This window comes from Pleurodeles waltl, chromosome 4_1 (assembly GCF_031143425.1).
Source record: "Pleurodeles waltl isolate 20211129_DDA chromosome 4_1, aPleWal1.hap1.20221129, whole genome shotgun sequence".
Lineage (NCBI taxonomy): Eukaryota > Metazoa > Chordata > Amphibia > Caudata > Salamandridae > Pleurodeles > Pleurodeles waltl.
In genome coordinates, this window is record NC_090442.1 from 368,505,474 (window position 1) to 368,527,639 (window position 22,166).

Genomic DNA, 22,166 nt, shown 5'->3' on the forward strand with positions numbered 1-22,166 from the left:
CTTCAGCACTTGCTCCTCCCACCAGCCCATTTGCAAATTACCATAGCTTGGGGCAAAGTAAGTCCCCATCACAGTGCCTCTCAGCTGCTTATAGATCTTTTTGTCAAATAAATAGAAGTTGTTATCAAGGCACCATTGTGCCATCTCTAGTAGCATATCAGTATGTTCATAAAGGGAAATGGGGCTGGTGCTCAGAAAATATTTCAATGCCCTCATCCTCATCCTTGAAACTAGCATAAAGGGAAATCACATTGTGTCATTAACATAGTCATCTTCCAACCAGATGTCGTAAATTGTTCTAAAACAATCACCTGTTTCTTGAATGTAAGAGGGCAGAGTTTTTACTAAAGGTTGCAAAAAGTGATCAATGAACTTTCAGGTCTGTTCAATAATCCCATCATGGGCAGAGATAATAGGACACCTCAGTGGAATATATACATCCTTATGACCTTTTGAGGTGAGTTAGAAAATCTGAATAATAGGGTGATCAACTTTTACAAACTGATACTCTTCCTGGGTGGTCAAGCCCATCCCTCTCCATCTGCCAAGTTCAGGCCAAAAAAGCTGAGAAGACACTTTTGACTGCCCCATGATCTAATGTACAATAACAATTCCCATCATTCAATTGACTTAATCTCTCATTGACATACGTGGTGAGTGGCCAGAGAACTAAATGTCCCCCTTTATCAGCCTGGTGGATGACCACACCTTGCCTATTTTTCAATTTATTCATGTCTTCTGCATTTGAACACTTCACTAGACCTCTTTTCCTTCCACTGCTTATCTGTATGCGTTTGCAATCTTCTAAGTTCCTGTGTCACTACATGTGAGAACACCTCAATAGCATCTCTAGGCAGTGTGGGGGGGAGGTAGATTGCGGCTTAAACTCTGTGTTGGGGCTCTTATATACATCCAGGCATTGTTGTGCAAATAGGAGTTCATCTGAAATGGGCTCCTCTCCCTAATTTGTATTTTCTAGTTTGGCCAATTCCCTTACTACAAAAATGTCAGAAACCAGTAGGTGAGTACCTCGCCTCTGCAACTGATATGGCGCACTTAAGGTTTGCATTGCTTTAATTTCATTGAATCTTTTCAGCTTCAGTTTCCTCACAATCTTGAATGGATCAATCAGTGTCTGGCAATAATCACAATGCATTGGAGGACAATATGTTAGTCTCAGGGTAAATAAATTCTGTTCTTCCTCATTGAGTACTAGATCGGACAAGTTAATTACGCTGGGTAGATTTATATCACCTATTTCGTCACTGATTTGTCTTTGGGTTGGGAAAACCTCTTTGGTGGTACCAAATCTTTATTTTGTTCTCCTCCTTTTTCTTTTTTTGTTATATGTGCAGTACTTATTCCGCTCTCTCTGAGGTTTCTTTCTCGACTGGGTAATGGTATCAAATTCAGAGTCCATCTAAATGTAAAAAACGCATCTCATCTTCTACTGAAGGTACATTCTGTTTTGTCTGCCTTTCTTCAACATCCGTGTCTACTTCTAAGCTAAACTCAGAACTGGTTTCTGTCTGGTTGCAACAACAACAGAGTCAGTCAGTCTTTGCCTGCATACATTATCAAAGCTGCATGGGAAGGTGAAAATCTGGCCTCTCTGACTATCTAATTTATCTCTTTTAACTTTCAGGGCATTCTTATTTCTGATTGATTGTTCATATTTTTCTAATTGTCCCTTCATTTCAACTTCCAACTTGTTTACAAGGTCTATTTCTTTGCTTTCGCCCAATTTTGGTATTAGGCTGTCAGTCTCTTCCAGGAGAGTATCACAGTACAAATCAACATACTTAATGAGAATTGCCATCATCCTTTTCGAGGACTCTAAATTATTCTCAGCCCATTCCTTGAGAATATTCGGGTTGGGATTCTGATAAGTCAGTGAAATTAATATGCACCGCCCCCTCAGAACACGCCCAACGTCCATGTAGCCTTTAAGAGATTTACTCTCTCACCACTTTGAAAGTTCTCTTTTCTGCAGTTTTTCAAGTTGTTTGAACATATCTGTGACATCACTGAGGTACACTCCTTGTGTTCGTGCACCTGCTAAATCAGCGTCAAATATAAAATTGTCCTTAAACATCCACTCAGCTGCACTCTCCCTGCCTTTAAGCCACTGTCCACCATGGCTAAGAATAGATGTCCTTTGCTAATAATGCCCCATTCAGTGGAAAAAATGCCGCTTTCCTCTCTCCTCAATGCACAAGTGAAGATTAAGAGCTGGTTTCCCTAGTCAAAAAGGATGATCTTCCTGGAGTCATTTTGAAGTCATCCGATGACTTCAGCTGGGCTATTCCTGTAATTAACTGGTGAAGTCATCACAGGCCATCCTGAAGTATGCCTATAGGGCAAAATATTTAAATGAGATGACTCTAGAGTCATCAGAAAAGCTACAGTAGGATGGTGTTGTGATGACTTCAAGGTGATGATCATTTACTACTGTAGGATGGCCTTCTGATTACTTCAGTGGAAAGCCTGTGATGATATTTTACTATTCCAGGATGATCCCCTGATGACTTCAGGGTACGCTAGTATTGCTTCAGGATTATAATAGGATGATCTCAGCATGACTTCAGGATGGAGTGTTACTACACCAGGATTACTCCCTGATGACTTCAGGATAAGGTTTTATTACTCTAGAATGATAGCATGATGATTTCGGGAGGAGGTTGTTACTACTTCAGGGTGGTGCCCTCTTAACTCCTCGATGTACTTATTTTACTCCACGATGGTCCCATATTGATTTCAAGATGGAGGTGCTATGCCAGGATGATCTCAGAGTATTACTGGGTGAACACTTTTGCGAAAATTATAAAACCTGTTTTTAGTGCGAAAAGCGTGGATCATGGACACAGAACCACCAGAACTGCTTTGCAGACAAACTAGAATAAGGGAAGAAGTCCTTTATATCCAAATATGGAAAACACATGTCAAGCTGCCTGCATTACCTTGTACTGCAAAATGATCCAAGAAGTCACTGGCTACCCACTGTTATTCTGAAAAGTTTTTCAGTGGCTAATCATAACTATCTAGCAACAGATACCTGTACTGATTGGTTGATGGGAACCAACTTGATGTGTATAAACAGCAAGCAGTGCAGTTGTAATACCCTTGTAATTAGCTTCTCAGAACCCATAATAGCCCTGTTCCTGCCTGCGCATTCCATCATGTAAACAATCTTGCAGCAACTCATTTTTTACTAGAGGATATAATTGGCTATTGGCGCATCGTAATTGGAGGAGGAGGCGACAGAAAATAGCAGTTTCCCACTTACCATGCAAACTTCATCCAGACCCTCTCATGAGTGCTGTAGGATATGTACTGGTACTTCAGAATGATTTGACAATTGCTAAGATCAATGACTACCACTCATCCTATTACAACGTAAACGCAAAGAAGTATTGTTAAGCTAATACACAACAACAACCACAAACCCACCTGTCACTTCTCCACTCCTTGTAGTCCTGCCTCTATATTGTTCTGTGACTCCTTCTGGTAGTAGTGGAAAGGCAGGAGAAAGTAAGTGATTGTAAGTGCCTGCGATAATGCAACAGGTGGAGAATTTGTGTGGAGAGAGTCAAGGTGTCTAGGTATGTGTGACTGTGTGATCGGGATTTTGTGACGAACAGTGGTTGAGGCCTGGAACTGAGATTCAATGTAATATTGGGTACAGCAGAGCAGGATACTGCAATTCAATGGAGTTGGGTTTGAAATTATTGTAAAAGAGTAATGCTAGTGGTGGGTGATTGGTGCTGTTGTGGTGAGTGGTTGGCAGTACCTGATGAAAAGTGGCTTCATCAGATGATTTCTGTGGTTCCCGATCCTAACAGTGAGGAAAGAAGTGTTGGTGTGACTGAAAGGTATTTAGAGTGGTTTCAAAAATATGGTGTCAGGGAACTTTCATACATAACTAAGTAATTGGTTGAATGGCTGAATGCTGTGAGAACAGAGTAAGCCTCTGAGTATCTTTGGATGAGTAGCCGTTGGTAGAGAGATGAACAGGTAGTGTTGTATGAAATGGTGGGCATCCTAGGAGTGGATGATAAAGTGAGGTGTAAATGACTATAGTCTGATTTATAGTTTTGCCATCGGATTACTCAGTAACAAACGTGACGGATGTCCCGTCCACCATATTATGATTTCTATAAGCTATAATGTAATCGTATTACAGCAGATGGGATATCCGTCACATTTGTGACGGAGTAACCTCATCCTCCAAACTCCAAATCAGGTCCTAAGTATGATTACATGGTGCGTGTGAGTAAAGGCAAGGGAAGTAATGTTTTGAGTGGATGGTGCAAGTAACTGAGCTGCATTTTAACGCAACAGTGTTGTTTTGTGAATCTGGATGAATGGTGTGGGTAATATAGAGAGCAGTGAGTGATACAAGTAACACTGAGTAGTAGGAGAGGGGTTTGAGTTTATACGGTCCAAGCCCCTCCTCATCCAGAACTACAGGGGTCAGGGTTCTTGCAAGGACTTCCTCATTACACTAATATAAATTAGAAATCAAGCTGGAATGCAGTCTATACAAAGCCCACTGAGCAATGGAAGTGTTTCTGGTAATGACCAGCCCCACAAGATAGGTTCAGCGTCACAGTGGAAATCCAAAACCCTCTTGCGTAAACAAATAACAGACTCACAAAAGTACAAAGAAAAAATACATGTATTTTAAAATGTTTATTTGAAAATCCAACCCAGTGCATAAAATATGAATGGTAAACATACAGGATGCAAAAAGGAAATGCAACTAACCATGTCACCATCAGCAAAACCAATACGAAAGTCTCTAACATGGATGTTTAGTTCTTTTCATCCTAATACCCTTAGGCTATTTCTAAGTACTGCGCTAAGATATAAAGCTGTAAATAGATAGCCTATTTTCACGTTTCTTAAAATGGCTCACGCAGCATACCCATTTTCATTAATAAATAGCAACTCAGCTATTCTCCATTGCAGTTTGTTTGGAGCTTTGGTGTAAACAGTGACTGGGCCACAGCATGTTTTCCAGTGTTGCTTCAAATTGAGGCTGGTTGGTGCTGCAAACCGGTGTGACCTCTGGTGTGATATTGCTGTAGGAAGTCCCTCTCCAACTATGATCCAATACCTGGGTTTCTGTTCTGGTTTCAGATCCCCTATTTTATCTTATTTTATGAAGATAAATGCAAGGCTTGCAGACAATAAAGCATCTGGAAAGCTAACAATCATGGCAACAATTTTGTCATATTGATTCACATAGGGATTAGATGCATTTATAACTAAAAAGCAAGTGAGTGTACACAATAAGTGGGCATGATGTTATGTGAGCCTAAATGGGCACAATGCCAACATTTCTATGCATGTCTTAACAACTTTGCACATTCTAGGATAAAGATAAAAGTGTCTGAAACCAACAAAGAGCTGCTACAGTGATCACAAAAGAGTGTGTTGTGAATGGTTGCAGACATGTTATGAAGGGTGGGTATGGCAACTGGCTTTGGGAAATGTTACATGAGATTACGCAGATATATGGGAAAGGTGTTACTGAATATGTATTGTTAAATGCTGGAGATAAGTGGCTGCTGCTGTACACAGTGATGTGTTGAATGAGGAGTGCTACTAGCTGAGGCAAATGTTCTGACTGATTATAGGTTTGCAGATTCAGATGTGACCAGTAGGTTTTGCTGTTCAAGGCTGAAAGGGTATGCATCTGACTGTGGGTGAGAACTAACTGGTATGAGTGACTGGTTATGTTGATGAGTGGTGTTTAAAATGGTTGAGAGTAAGTAAAGGTTTTGAGCAAGTGGGTGAGGGTGAATGTCTCCACATGACTGCTTCCGTAAATAAAGACTATGGCCCTCATTCTGACCTTGGCGGGCGGCGGAGGCCGCCCGCCAAAGTCCCGCCGTCAGGTTACCGTTCCGCGGTCGAAAGACCGCGGCGGTAATTCTGACTTTCCCGCTGGGCTGGCGGGCGGTCGCCTTCAGGCCGCCCGCCAGCCCAGCGGGAAAGAGGCTTCCACGATGAAGCCGGCTCGGAATCGAGCCGGCGGAGTGGAAGCTGTGCGACGGGTGCAGTTGCACCCGTCGCGTATTTCACTGTCTGCGCAGCAGACAGTGAAATACATTTAGGGGCCCTCTTACGGGGGCCCCTGCAATGCCCATGCCAGTGGCATGGGCACTGCAGGGGCCCCCAGGGGCCCCGCGACCCCCCCTACCGCCATCCGGATCCCGGCGGTCGGACCGCCGGGATCTGGATGGCGGTAGGGGGGGTCGGAATCCCCTCGGCGGCGCAGCAAGCTGCGCCGCCTTGGAGGATTCAATGGGGCGGCGGTACACTGGCGGGAGCCCGCCAGTGTTGCCGGTCCGACCGCGGCTTTACCGCCGCGGTCGGAATCCCCATTGGAGCACCGCCGGCCTGTCGGCGGTGCTCCCGCGGTCTTTGACCGCCAGGGTCAGAATGACCGCCTATGTTTTAAAGAGTGCGGTTTGTGGGTGATAGTATGACTGGTGATGCAGAATAGCTGTGGGTGTATGTCAAAGTGGCTGAAGGTGAGTAGCTTGATGAAATGGTGTTTGGGTTGTGCTAGAATGTAGCTGACGTGCTGTGAGTACTTGGGTAGTGAATAAGTACTGTAAGTGCTAAAGAGGAGTGTTGTTGCAAGTGACTAGGCGTGAGAGGTGTGGTGAAAGTGGTTCTGTGAATAGACAAATTATGAGAATGGCAGGACAATCTCATCACTGTCCAAGGTATTTGAGGAATAGTGATCTGTTGTGGAGTGGGCGAGATATATTGTGCTTGTGTGATAGTGTGAGTGATTGGTGTTAAAAGTAAGTTCTGCTAACCGTCTGAGTGCGAGTGATCAGTGGTGTGACACTGAGCGCCAGCTGCATGTTGGTTTTCTCAGTGGATCACCAGTGTTACATGTGGCTGAATGTGTGCTGTGTTGTGAGGTTGAGAGTGATTGGTGATGGCATGGATGAGCGATATTGCATCTGGTATGCGTTCTTAGTGTTGCAACTGAGTGGTATATGTGAATGATGGTAAGTGAATGGTATAAGCAGATAAGTGCTGCAGGCTGTATTACTAGTTTAAAGTGGTGCCACTTAGTAATGTTGCAGGTGGCAGTTCGGTATTGTGAGAGGCCAACTGGTATGATTAGATTCCAGTGGTATACCAAATTAATGTCTGCTTGCAGGGGTGAGTTACTATATGAATCAGTGAGACAAGTGATTCATGTTGTGAGATATACAAATGTTGCAGAGCCTGGAGGCAAATGAATGGTGGCGTGAGTAGTATAAGCAGCTGAAAGTTATTATATGGTGTAAAAGGCAGCAGATGACCATGTGTGGTAAGAGATCAGGCATATTTTGAGCAGGTGGTGTAAGTGGCTGTGTACAGGTTTAAGACACTGGTCATGTGCTGTGGCCACTTAGGTTGTCCAAGGTATCGCAGTGCCTGCTCTCTTGAGGCACACAGCTCTGCTCTCTGTCTTTGAACGTTGCTTTATAAGGCTCCTTTGATTTTGAAATGTAGTTTCAGCTTTGTATACAAATGTGCTGGAAGAGGAAAAATACTTTAGATGGTTACAGAAGTACATTATAGGTTTTCTACAAATATGTACACCACATCTTGTCACGATTACTCCCCTGATTACACACACCATCCTGTCAAACCTCCCTTTCATCTCCCTCCCACCCAACCCCCTCCTTTTTGCAGCTCCCTTCTACCACACATCCCATCATCAATTGCTGTCCTTCGGTTCCCTACATGCAGCCCAGATCAGATTGCTCACTCCCCTCATGCCTTAACCTGTCCACTCCTGGTACTCAACCTCTTTTCCCTCTGGTCATGCCACCAAACCACCATGCCCTTATATCATACTTATCTCCTCCAGTCCTTCTATTCCCCTTTTCTGTGTCACCCAACACCTGCCCTGACCAGTCATCCATTCCCTCCTTTCTCTTGCTCCGCCTTTCAAAACCCCCATTAGACATTCCAGGTTGATTCCTATTATCTATATTGTGTCCCTTTAAATATCCGTCCCATCTTATCTGATTATTTCCTTCCCACTGTAGCCCATCAACTTTCACAGTTTGTCCCTTACGCCCTGCCACCTTGCTACCTCCTCAAAGCTGTGATTCATTCAATGTATGTCCTAATGATATGCCATTAATTCACAGCCCTGTGCTACCTCATATGCACCTGCTCCCAACAAGTCACCCCAACACCCATTCCTTCCCTCAACTATAATGTTCTTCTACTGTCACCTATCCCAGATACACTGTGTTACCTATTCTCCCATTTTCTACCTTGTCAACCTGTCAATTAAACTACTACATGTACATCCCATGTCCTGACACCAGCCCTTCAGTTGCAATACCCTCCACTCCCCATCTGTTGTGTGGCACTGCCACACGCATTTGGCTGTCCAGTCAGCCTTCTCTCTTCCATCACACACCTTCTTACTTGAAATTGGAAAGATGATTCAATGAGGGAAAGTTTGTAGCCGAGTTCTGGTAGTCTTCAGGCCATAAGTCTGGATCCCCCAGTACCAGCTTAGTCTTCCATCTTTCTAAGATTGGTAAAATTAACCATGCTAGAGTTAAAAAGTAACCTGTTATTTACAGCACTTGGAAACTAACACAACTACCTCTGCCATCTATCACCAGACATAGGCCCTCATTACAACATTGGCTGTAAATCTCGCTTACTGCTGTGCAGAAGACCGCCAACACACCGCCGCGGCCGTGGAAATTCGCTACAGCTATTACGACACCCCAGCTCGGAATCTGCCAAAATCCAGACACCCACACAAGTCCACCCCACCAAAGGTCAGTGATAAACTGGCAATAACAAAACCTCCACCGTCACGCCAACAGGAATACGCCCACACTATCACGACCCAAGAATCCACGCGGCGGTCTTTCAACCGCGGTAAACCATTGCCGGTACACACTTCCGCGCTCAAAATCCACACACATTTACAAAACACAACCACATTGGACAATTCAAAATACACACACCTGATACACATACACACACCACTCCCACACACCCAATACAATATAAAACACAAACCCACATTACTCACAAACCCTTACAATGAAAAGTTTGGAAGAAGCAGAGAGACAGAAAAGCAAAGACCACACCAGCATACAGAGGCACACAACACCATCACTCATACACATCCACGCACAAAACACCACACACCCCAAAACATCACCCCACACATCACAACAGACACCACCTCACACATCACCCACACCACCCCATGGCACCGCAAAGACACCCCAGGTTTTCTGAGGAGGAGCTCAGGGTCATGGTGGAGGAAATCACCCTGGTAGAGCCACAGCTATTCGGATCACAGGTGCAGCACACCTCAATAGCTAGGAAGATGGAGCTATGGCGCAGAATCGTGGACAGCGGCAACGCAGTGGGACAGCATCCAAGAACAAGGGATGACATCAGGAAGCGGTGGAACGACCTACGGGGGAAGGTGCGTTCCGTGGTCTCAAGACACCACTTTGCAGTGCAGAGAACTGGCGGTGGACCCCCACCTCCTCCCCCACAACTAACAACATGGGAGGAGCAGGTCTTGGCATCCTCAGGGCCTCGCAGGAGTAGCAGGAGGAATGGACTTTGGTAAGTCAAATCTTTAACTACCGTATCCCCCATCCCTACCGGCATGCCAACACATACCCCCACCCACGCCCTCACCCCATCACTCCAACTCCTCACATATGTCCTATTATCACAAACCACACATCCCAACACCAAGTCCTGCATGTAACACCAAAGCATGGACACCCATCACCAAAGCATGTCCACTACACATACCCACACAGACCCCAAAACTATTATCACACAAGGTCCTACACAAGAATGTAACCACTGGGGTACAGGGTCACCCACCCATTGCACACCATGGCACACACAGATGGAATAATCATGCCTGTACACCCCTGCAGGACCCCTACCCAACGTCACCGGAGAGGAGGTTCCAGACATGTCCACCCCCCCCCACAGAAGAGGCCCACAGTGATGACAGCAGCTCTGTCCAACAGGATCTAGATGACCAGCCCGGCCCATCTGGGACCTCGGGACAGTCGGTTCCCCTGACACAGTCACAGGCCACCACAGCACCTCCCCCCTCAGGAGACACCAGCACAGCACCCACCCAGCGGGCCCATACCTCTGTCCCCAGGACACGTCAAGCAGCAGTGTGTCCACCACTACAGGGAACCCAGGCAAACCCACAAACCCAAGAACAGCAGGGACCTGGGGGCAGTGGCAGTGGGCACACAGTTCAGGGGACAGAGGCCCAGGAGAACAGGGGAACAGGGAGGTCTGCTATGCGACAGGGGGAGGACAGGCCCAGGGAACCCACTCTCCATGAGGCCCTCTCCAACATCATGGGAGCGTACCATCATTTCCAGGAGACGATGGCAACGGTACTGCCAAATTTCAGGAGACCCAGCGGCTGCAGGAGGAACAGTATTTGGGGTTCAGGGAGGAACTAAGGTCCATCAATACCACCCTGTGCACCACTGTAGGTGTGCTGAAGGACCTTGTGAACACCAGGAGGGACACTGTGGCACAACAAGGGAACCCTGACACTTTTCTGGACGATGAACTGCCCACCACCTCCGCTGGTGGTAATGGACAGGAGGCACTGCCACAGGACCACGACACCAGCACCCCACCCCCTGCAGATGGAGAATCACCCTGCAAGAGGTCCCTGAGATCCAGGACAAAGGAAGAGAACAATGCCAAGACCCCTGCCAAGAAATGAGACCACCCTGAATGTCATCCTTCTGTCCCACTTTGTCACCCTGTCCATCCTTAAACTGCCCTAGCTCCACTTCCTATGCCCCTTTGGACAATGCACCTGTGAGACTAATAACTGGACTCTGCCATGGACATTCCTCCACCATCACCCCTGACCATTTTACAACCCCCTCCAAGATTTAGCACTTAAATAAACACCCTTGAATCACAAAACAATCTGGAGTCAGTCTGTGCTTTCACAAATGTATATTTGCAATAACTGAGGAAAATAGCAATGTCCATTCTATTGTCAACATACCTATGTCAAACAGCTCTAGTCCATGAGGTAACATAGCAGAGTTCACACAGTGAGACCCACATCTGTGAAATGGAAAGGCAAAGTGACAGGTCAGGGTCCATACACTGGGTGAAAGTGACAGACAGATGATAGGTCTAACAATTGTATCAGATGTAGGAGGCAGTGATGTCTTCTTACCTGTGTCTCAGTGGAATTATTGCTGGATCACGTTGTTTCTGTTGTCTATGTCCTCTTCTTCTGCCTCCTCTTCTTCACTGTCCACAGGCTCCACAGCTGCCACAAGACCTCCTTCTGGACCATCCTCCTGCAGAAAAGGCACCTGTCGTCGCAAAGCCAAGTTGTGCAGCATACAGCAGGCCACGATGATTGGGCACACCTTCTTTGGTGAGTAGTACAGAGAACCACCTGTCATATGAGGCACCGGAACCTGGCCTTCAGGAGGCCGAAGGTTCTTTCAATAATCCTCCTAGTTTGCCCATGTTCCTCATTGTAACATTCCTCTGTCCTTGTCCTGGGATTTCTCACTGGGGTCAGTAGCCATGACAGGTTGGGGTACCCAGAGTCACCTGCAAATGTCGAGGGACAACTGTTAGACACACACTAAATCTTAGGGACAGACCCAGACAACTATTCACAGGGTATAGGGTCCTTATACTCACCTATTAGCCACACACGGTGCCTCTGGAGTTGCCCAATCACTTAAGGGATGCTGCTATTCCTCAAAATGTAAGCGTCATGCACTGAGCCTGGAAACTTGGCGTTCACATGGGAGATGTACTGGTCGGCCAAACACACCATCTGCACATTCATGGAATGATAACTCTTCCGGTTTCTGTAGACCTGTTACCTCCTGGGGGGGTACCAAAGACACATGTGTCCCATCAATGGCACCTATGATGTTGGGGATATGTCCCAGGGCATAGAAGTCACCTTTCACTGTAGGCATATCCTCCACCTGAGGGAACACAATGTAGCTGCGCATGTGTTTCCACAGGGCAGACAACACTCTGGACAACACGTTAGAGAACATAGGCTGGGACATCCCTGATGCTATGGCCACTGTTGTTTGAAAAGACCCACTTGCCAGGAAATGGAGTACAGACAGGACCTGCACTAGAGGGGGGATTCCTGTGGGATGGCGGATAGCTGACATCAGGTCTGGCTCCAACTGGTGCACACAGTTCATGGATTGTCATGTTCATGGATCAAGTCTGTAGGTGGCTATTACATGTCTCTCTTCCATTGTCGACAGGTCCCCCACCGGTCTGTACACTGGAGGATGCCGCCATCTCCTCACCTGCCCCAGCAGACGTGCCCTATGGAGGAGAACAGCGAGCAGAGACAGCCGTCACTGAGGTAGTAAGACAAAAATGTTATTGCACACATTTATCAATACGCTATGTGCCTGTCTCTGTGTATATGCAAGGCCTATATATGTGTGACGCATTAAAAATTGATGCCATGTGGCCCCCTGAAATGGCGGCTGCCTGACCTGTAATGTGGGACAAGGAGATATGAGGTAACTGCGCTGGCGTTGTACACCGTCGCGGTAGGCGGTCGAAGACCAAGGCTCAGTCCTGCATTTGTTAACATTGGGCCCTATGGGTTCCAGGAGCCAATGACGATGTACGCCGGCGGTGACGGTATGCACCGCCACCGACGTGACCGCCATTTTCTCTCTGTTCACTCACTTGATACCTGATCTTCGACAGGAGAGGACCTACACTGCAAGTCCTGCTGTGACCTCAGTCTGGAAGCGACGATGGCTCATGTGTCTGGGGAAAAGGCCCCTGCCTTTACATCGGAGGAGTTGGAGAAACTAGTGAATGGAGTCCTCCTCCAGTACACGCTACTCTACGGTCCTCCAGACAAACAGGTGAGTACACTGTGAGCATGCTGTTTGGGCAATGCCTGTTTGGAGTGGTGTGGATGGAAGATACAGGGGGAGATGAGGCCTGCATGATCGGACGGTGAGTGTATGTGCGTCAGGGCAAGGGTGGGAACGTGGGACAATGACTGTGACGGTCCGGACGGTAAAAGTTTTACATTTTCTCCTGTACTATTCCTCTAGGTCACCACCCACCAGAAAAAGGATATTTGGCGTGCCATCGCCAAGGACGTCCGGACCCTGGGGGTCCACCACAGACAGAGCACCCACTGCCGAAAATGATGGGAGGACCTTCGCCGTTGGAGCAAGAAGACGGGGGAGGCCCAGCTGGGGATGGCCTCCCAACGTGGGAGGGGTGCCCGTTGCACCATGAACCCCCCAATGTTTCAGATCCTGGCGGTGGCGTATCCGGAGTTGGATGGGCGCTTGAGAGCATCACAGCAGCCACAAGGGGGGGTGAGTACACTCTCATTCAGCTGACTCTGCGCGCATTGGAGGTGTCTGGGTAAGGGAGGTGGGCAGTGGGTTCCTCTAGGCTACGGCGAGCTTTGTAGACAAGGACCGTTTGTGAGGCAGGCTAAGTGGCACCCCATCCCCACCAGTGGTTAGAGCCATCTGCAGCTAGTCAGGCTCCTGTGACTTCCATGTGTGCAGCAATCGGGCATAGGCCATGTACCCCATGTCCCTGTGATTAATTAGGGAACTCTAAGTGCATGGTGTAGTGCAGAGGGCTGCTGCGTCTGTAGTGTCCGCCGACGGTAGCGGTATTGTATGCACTGAACATGTATTTCGTCTTTCTCCCCCCCCCCTTTTTGTGGTCTCCCCGTTCTTGTGTGCATTAGCATCATCAGGCAGAGGAGCTGTGCCACCTGAGCAGGAGGGAGCTGCATCCCTCATGGCCCTGGAGGGCCAGACAACGGAGTCTGAATTTACCAGTGGGACAGAGGGCGAGGGGAGCTTCACGGCAGGGACAGGAGCTGAGACCAGCGACACCGACTCCTCCTCTGATGGGAACTCACTTGCGGTGGCGGGCCCATCTGTACCCACCGCATCTACAGATACAGCCGCCACCCCCCCTACCAGCACTGCCCTCCCAGCAGCCCCTCAGCATGTGTCCCGTGACCACTCACCCAGGAGGTTGGGCATCTCCTTCGCCCCAGGCACCTCAGGTCCTGCCCCAGTCAGCCCTGCTGCCCTCAGTGAGGAGGCTATTGACCTCCTGAGATCCCTCACTGTTGGGCAGTCTACCATTCTGAATTCCATCCAGGGCGTAGAGAGGCAGTTACAATAGACAAATGCATACCTGGAGGGCACTCATTCTGGCCAGGCAGCCCAACAGCGAGCATTTCAGGCTCTGGCCTCTGCACTGATGGCAGCCATCAGACCAGCAGGCACACACCTCAACACACAAGGGAGGCTCTGGCAAACATAAGCACCGCACATCCCACAAGCACTCACACAAGCATCATACCCATGCACACATACCAACATCCACTGCCTCCACTGTGTCCCCCTCCTCCACGTCTCCCTCTCCCTCCCTGTCACGTCTCCACTCACACCTGCATGCACTACATCCTCAGCCACTACTTCCATCACCAGCACGCCCATCACCACACACCGCTCACGTGCACTCACCACCCCACTACCATTCACACATCCCCTGTGTCCTCTCCCAATGTGTCTGTGAGCCCTCCTCCCAAAGTACACAAACGCAGTCACACACCCACCCAACAGCCATCCACCTCACGACAGCCTCCAGCCCATGCACCTTCACCCAAAGTCAGCAAACGAACACCTCCTACAACCACTACCTCTTCCTCCACTCCCAAACCCCCTCCATCTACCCGTCCCAGTGTGTCTAAAATGTTTCCTCTAAAATGTTGACCTCTACCCTACACCTCCCCCCCTGTCCGTGCCCTAGGGCCCGCCTTTCCAGGTCCCAACCCAGCACCTCAGCCACCACATCACCGGGTACAGTGGTGCCAGCAATACCCGGATTTTGGAGTGCGCCAAGCAACAGGGCTGCCAGTGTCCCAAGGAGCGAGGCCTAGGACATTCTCCCACCTTCAAAACAGAAAAAGTTGCCCACATCCCGGAGGGAGAAGGCCAAAACACCTGCCACCAAGGGCTCAGGCAAGACAACTGTTGGGAGTGGCAAGACAGCTGCGCCACCATCCAAGGTGGGGAAGGGCCTGAAGAATAAAGGCAAGTCAACGTCGCCGCCAACCTGCACGGCGGACAAGAATGCCACCGGCACCGCCAAATGCACCGCCGCCATGGACACCGTCGCCAACAGCCCTCATACTGAGCCCTTCACCAGCACCGCAGACACTGTGCCCTTCAGCAGCACGGCAGTCAGTGAGCCCGCCACCAGCACCGCCGCTACTGACACCGCCACCAGCCACCAGCACGGCATTCAGTGAGCCAGCCACCAGCACGGCATTCAGTGAGCCAGCCACCAGCACGGCAGTCAGTGAGCCAGCCACCAGCACCACCGCCACAATGACCGACGCAAGCACTGCCGCTAATGACACCGCCACCAGCCCCGCCAGCTGACCCGCGACAACCTGAGCCAGTGGCACCACCGCAGACATGGCTGCCATCCCCAGTCGTCATCCGTACGTGGCTAGTGTTCAGGTCCAGGGGCCTGGGCAGCTTCCATGTTGCCCCACCGTCAGTGGGCTGTCACATCCACTACCTCAATCCTTGGCAGAATAAAGCACTGTGGACACAAAGCCCCCTCCAGAACCAGTGGAGATTCTTATCCACTGCCTCAGTCCTTGGCAGGTTGAAGCACTCTTGGCACAAAGCCCCCTCCAGAACCAGTGGAGACTATTGTCCACTTGAGAGACTGTGGCTCTGCACTCCCCAGGATAAAGCAGTGGGCAACCCACCCACTGGAGAGACTTGAGAGACTGTGGCTATGCACTCCCCAGGATAAAGCAGTGGACAAACCACCCACTGGAGAGACTTGAGAGACTGTGGCTTTGCACTCCCCAGGATAAAGCAGTGGGCAAACCACCCACTGGAGAGACTTGAGAGACTGTGGCTTCGCACTCCCCAGGATACATCAAGGGGCATGGAGCCCCCTCGTGGAGCTGGCGCTGTGCTCTTATCTGGCTGAGGTGCCCACCTTCCCTTCCCCCTGAGGTGCCTGTTTTATTTCGATCTGATGCCCCTGCAGTGTTCTCTCCGTTTCGATCGGGTATCTTGTGTGGGCCTCGCCCATGCATTTTGGGCCCAGTGGTCCACGGACTATATAGGTGCAGTACCTGAACTTGAATTCTTGGTGTACATAATTGTTTATAGTGGATATAAATTTTGGACTCATGGATGTTTATTGATTACAACGGTTACAATCAATTCCTTTTGTCACTGCGTTATTCCAGGTGGGTTGGGGGGTGTAAATGTAATGTTTCAGCATGTATTGGTGTGTGTGTTGTTGCGGGTGGGGGTGTTGCGTGTGTGTGTGTCACTCTCTTTTCCCTCCCCCTCCCCTGTGTTGTAGGTGCAGTACTCACCGTGGTCATCGCCGCCGTCGGTCGTGCTCCTGGTAGAGGAGCAGGAAGACTATCGCAGGGAGTATTTGGAGTTCAGGCTCCATGGCGTCCTGGTTCCTCATGGGTTGTGTAGAGTTGAGCGTTTTCCCTTCCAAGTCCTGTTTCCGCTGTGTTTTTGCTCGCGTTAAATCCGCCCTGGAAAAGGTGGCGGATTGACCTGTCATAATAGTGTGGGCGGTACATTGTCTTCCGCCTGTCTGTTGGTGGTGACCGCCATGCTCTTTGTTTGTACCGCCGTGGCGGTCGGAGTGTTAAAGTGGCTGTCTATGTTGGCGGTTTCCGCCATGGTCATAATTCCATTTTTTTTTACCGCGGCCTGTTGGCAGTTTTACCACCGCTTTACCACCGACCGCCAGGGTTGTAATGAGGGCCATAGTTATCAAATGTTAATTAAGTTATATTGTATGATGATATCTGGGTCAGAAACCACACTATCATTTCTTCTGATCAGAATTCCATGTTATGTGATATTTTTGGGCCAAGGCTGACGCAGTGGGGTTCTAGTTATTTTAACAGAATGCTATATATTGGTATTGAAACCGGACAAACCCTCAGAAAACAATTGCTAGTATGTTAAGGTGTGCTCCAGCAGTCACAAACGGGATCAAATTAAACTGCTTATTTTTTGTTCACAAACACATTGCATTGTGGGACTTTTCTTTTCATTATTTGCATTCTTTCTTGGATTACAAATCATCAGAATGCAAAGCAACACATAGGAGCATCCTGTCCATTAAAATGTTTTTGACCTCAAGTAAATGAGCACCCAGGGTCTAAATATGTTTCTGCCTCCCCCAACCTTATTTGTATGAATTAAGTACTTGCTTTGCTTCATTTTCTTTTTAACATGCCCACCATGCCAGTTGCCAGGGCACAAGCCCTATATTCTGTAGATCACAGGAAATTAAATCTGTCAATCCCCCCTTTGTAACGCGCTACAAGCCCTGCGAAGTTTCCCAGGACCATGCATGAAGTGCTGTTCTACTCCAGGATTTTTATTGAAATTCTGGCACTTGTAGTTTTGTTTATCCCACTATAAAACACGACTTCAAGTTCCAGAATTCAGAGGGGAAAACCTGGACTGGAGTAGCACATCATGCATGGAGCTGGGAAACTTGGCAGCTATATGCTACCTATTTCAAGCTTTGCATTATGACTTCTCATTCCTGGTTATATTCCCTGCTGCTAAATACAGCATTCAGTTGCCCACTGCTGCTAGATCCGTAGGAGACAGAGTTACTGAGACTTAGAATGATGTGCAGTAAGCAGAGAGAGTGGCTAACGCTCAGCATGAGTTGGACAGAGCCTGACTGGGTCTGAGGATGAAAAAGACTGGCTGAAAGAGCTTGAGGCTGAAAGAGACTGAGAATGACAGACTCAGAGCGACTAAGATGAGGGTAAATTGAACCAAGGGTGGCATGGTGTCTGGGACTGAGAGTGATAGATTGAGAGCATATGGGAATTGAGAGGCTGGGAGTGACAAAGTGAGAATAACTTGGAGGATGCCTGAGTCTTATGCCCAGATTTCAGAGGGCCTAGCACCTCCTTGCCCCACATTAGCGTCATTTCTTTTTACGCTAATGTGGGGCAACAAGGCCAAAATTGCTGCACCAGATTTACAAAGTGGCGCAATGCATGCTTTGCACCACTTTGTAACCCCTTGCGGGCCCGAGGGGACACAAGGGGTGGGAGAGGTGTAGGGAAGAGGTCAACATTTAAGAAGAAAGGTTTTTTAGACACACTGGGATGGGTAGATGGAGGGGGTTTGGGAGTGGAAGAAGAGGTAGTGGTTGTAGGAGGTGTACGTTTGCTGACTTTGGGTGAAGGTGCATGGGCTGGAGGCTGTCGTGAGGTGGATGGCTGTTGGGTGGGTATGTGACTGCATTTGTGTACTTTGGGAGGTGGGCTCACAGACACACTGGGAGAGGACACGGGGGATGTGTGAATGGTAGTGGGGGTGGTGAGTGCACGTAAGCGGTGTGTGGTGATGGGCGTGCTGGATGTAGTGGCTGAAGATGTAGTGCATGCAGGTGTGAGTGGAGATGTGACAGGGAGGGAGGAGGGAGATGAGGAGGAGGGGGACACAGTGGAGGCAGTGGATGTTGGTATGTGTGCATGGGTATGATACTTGTGTGAGTGCCTGTGGGATGTGTGGTGCTTATGTTTGCCAGAGCTAGGCATAATGTATGCAAGGGGGGCTGAAATGATGGCACAAAGAAATCTAAAAAATTTCTTTGTGACATTTTTTTCAGCATTTTTAACGCCTGCTCAAAGCAGGCGTTAAAAGGGGGCACACCATTATTTATAATGGGCTCCTATGTACTGTTTATTTTTAGCGCCAAAGTTTTGGCCAAAATGTTGGCACTAACCCCGAAAAGTACATCAAGAGCATCAAAAGTTTTGATACTAGTGCCCGCTTCCCTGTATTTTAAATATGGCGCACATATGGTGATGGAAGGGGGCGCTAAGGGGTGCAAGAAAAGTGACGCTGCACTGGGTGCAACACCACTTTTCTTAAATCTGCCCCGTAGATTAAGAGACTGACTAAGAACAAAATAGATTAAGCATGAGACTGAAAGAGATTCAGAGTGAGAGTGACTGAGGCTAAGAGTGCCTGGGACTGGTAATAGTATCAGGGACATCTTAAAGATTTGGGGGGCTGTGAGAAAGTAGCCTCTTTCTAGCATGGTTACCCCCACTTTTGGCCTGTTTGTGAGTGTGTGTCAGTGTGTTTTTACTGTCTTACTGGGATCCTGCTAGCCAGGACCCCAGTGCTCATAGTGAAAATCCTATTTGTCAGTGTGTTTGCCTGTTTCACTGGGATCCTGCTAGCCAGGACCCCAGTGCTCATTGTTTGTGGCCTATGTGTGTGTTGTCAGTAGTGCTTAACTGTGTCACTGAAGGTCTGCTAACCAGAACTTCAGTGCTTATGCTCTCTCTGCTGCCAAATTAGTCACTATAGTTTAGTGACTTCATTTACAAATTCCAATTTGCACACTTCCCCCCTTATAATTCCCTAGTATATGGTACCTAGGTACCCAGGGCATTGGGGTTCCAGGAGACCCTTAGGGGCTGCAGCATTTCTTTTGCCACCCATAAGGAGCTCAGACAAACCCTTTCACAGGACTGCCACTGCAGCCTGCGTGAGATAGCGCACACACTATTTCACAGCAATTTTCACTGCACTTAAGTAACTTATAAGTCACCTACATGTCTAACTGCCATTTACTGAAGGCTAGGTGCAAAGTCACTAAGTGTGACGGCACCCTTGCACTAGCAAAGGTGCCCTCACGCTGTCCAGGGCCAAATCCCCGGACTTTGTGAGTGCGGGGATACCATTACACGCGTGCCCTACATATAGGTCAATATCTATACGTAGCTTCACAATGGTAACTCCAAATATGGCCGTGTAAGGTGTCTAAGAGCATGGAAATGTCCCCCCATTTCAAATATGGTATTAGGGTGGCAATCCCATGCATGCTGGGGGCTCCACCATGGACTCCTAGTATTGCCAAACCAGCTTTCTGAGGCTTGCACTGCAGCTACAGCTGCTGCCACCTCACAGACAGGGTTCTGCCCTCCTGGGGTGTGAGCAGCTCAGTCCCAGGAAAGAAGAATAAAGCATTTACTTTGAGAGGAGGGTGTTACACCCTCTCCCTTTGGAAATAGATGTTACAGGCGTGGGAGGGGTAGCCTCCCACAGCCTCTGGAAATGCTTTGAAGGGCACAAATGGTGCCCTCCTTGCATAAGCCAGTCTACACCAGTTTAGGGACACCCCAGGCCCTGCTCTGGCACGAAACTAGACAAAGGAAAGGGGAGTGACCATTCCCCTGTCCATCACCACCCCAGGGGTGGTGCCCAGAGCTCCTCCAGTGTGTCCCTGGTGTTAGCCATCTTGTTTTCCAAGGTGTGGGGACATTCTGGAGATCTCTGAGTGGCCAGTGCCAGCAGGTGATGTCAGAGAGCTCTCCTGATAGGTGCATACCTGGTTAGGTAGCCAAGCCCCCTCTCAGGGCTATTTAGGGTCTCTCCTGTGGGTTCTTCTTCAGATTCAGCTTGCCGGTTTCCTCCAGGAATCCTCTGCAACTTCTGCTTCAGCTACTGACCATCGGATCAACCGCAGACTGCTACAGGAACTGCTGTAACTGCAGCAAAGAATCCAGAAAGGCTACTGTGGCCCTGCAACTTCAGCTCCAGCCAGCAACTGCAACAGTTTCCAAGGTGTGGACATTCTGAGGACTCCCTGCCTTCATCCTGCCCCAGAAGAACTGAAAGAATCTCCTGTGGAGTGACAGAGTCACTTCCCTGCTCCAGCGGGCACCTTCTAAGATGACAACCGGTTCTCTGGGATTCCTCTCCTGACAACGAGCGTGCTCCCTGGAACACAGGTGGTGAACCCTTAAGGTCCAGCTGTCCAAATTTGGCAGAGGTAAGAGCTTGCCTTCCCGGTTTGTGACAGTACCCCTGTGTACTGCATTAGCTGTAGCTCCTGACGCCTCTGTGCATTATTTGCAAACATCCGTTGTGCTCAGCGTGGCCCAGGTCCCCAGCACTCCATCCTGTGACTCACAACTCGCTGAGTTGTTCTCCGGCAGCATGATACCTTCTTTTGTAGTGCTGCAGCAACCGCAATGTGCACCTTCTTTATCCCCGGACTCCCGTGGGTGCTGCCTGGTCATCTGTGGGTTCCCTCCAGTGTTGGGAGCCCTCTCTGCCTCCTCAGTCCGAGTTGAGGCACCCAGGTCCCTCCTGGGTCCAGGCAGTGCCATTTTGACGCAAAACGCAACATTGCTTGAACCAAAGCTTGTTGGATGAATCCATGTGCTGCAACTTGCCTGCAACCAACATCTTGATGTGGGACATCTCCTGCACCACGCAGGAACCCCCAGCCATCTTCTTTGATAGTCTTCTGCAGACGTCCTCTAACAGGAAATCCTCTTTTGCACCATCTTCTAGGTTGGCAGGGGCTCCTGTCCTTCCTGGAATCTTCTGTGACTTCTGACTTGGTCTCCCCTCTTCACAGGTCTTCAGGTCCAGGAATTCACCATTTGTTGCTTGCAGTCTTGCTTGGATCTTGCAATACCTCTTATCACAACTTGTAGTGTGACCTGAGAAAACTTGAAGTACTTTACTCCTACTTCCTGGGCTCTGGGGTGAGGTATTTTACTCACCTTTGTGATTCTCTTACACTCCCAGCACCCTTCTACACCCTACACTTGCCTAGGGGGAAATTCGGGATTTGCATTACAATTTCTTAGTATATGGTTTGTGTTGCCCCTAGGCCTATTGCTTCCTATTGCATCCTATTGTATTTTCTACTGTTTGCACTATTCTGTGACTTATCTGATTTTGGTCTCTAGTGTATATATTGTGTATAATACTTACCTCCAGAAGGAGTATTGCCTCTAAGATATTTTTTGCCTTGTGTCACTAAAATAAAGTACCTTTATTTTTGGTAACACTGGGTATTGTCTTTTATTGTGTATACATACTGTGTAACTATAGTGATATTGCAGGAGCTTTGCATGTCTCCTAGTTCAACCTAAGCTGCTCTGCTACAGTTACCTCTAGACAGCCTAAGCTGCTTGAACACTGACTACATTTCACTAATAAGGGATAACTGGACCTGGTGCAAGT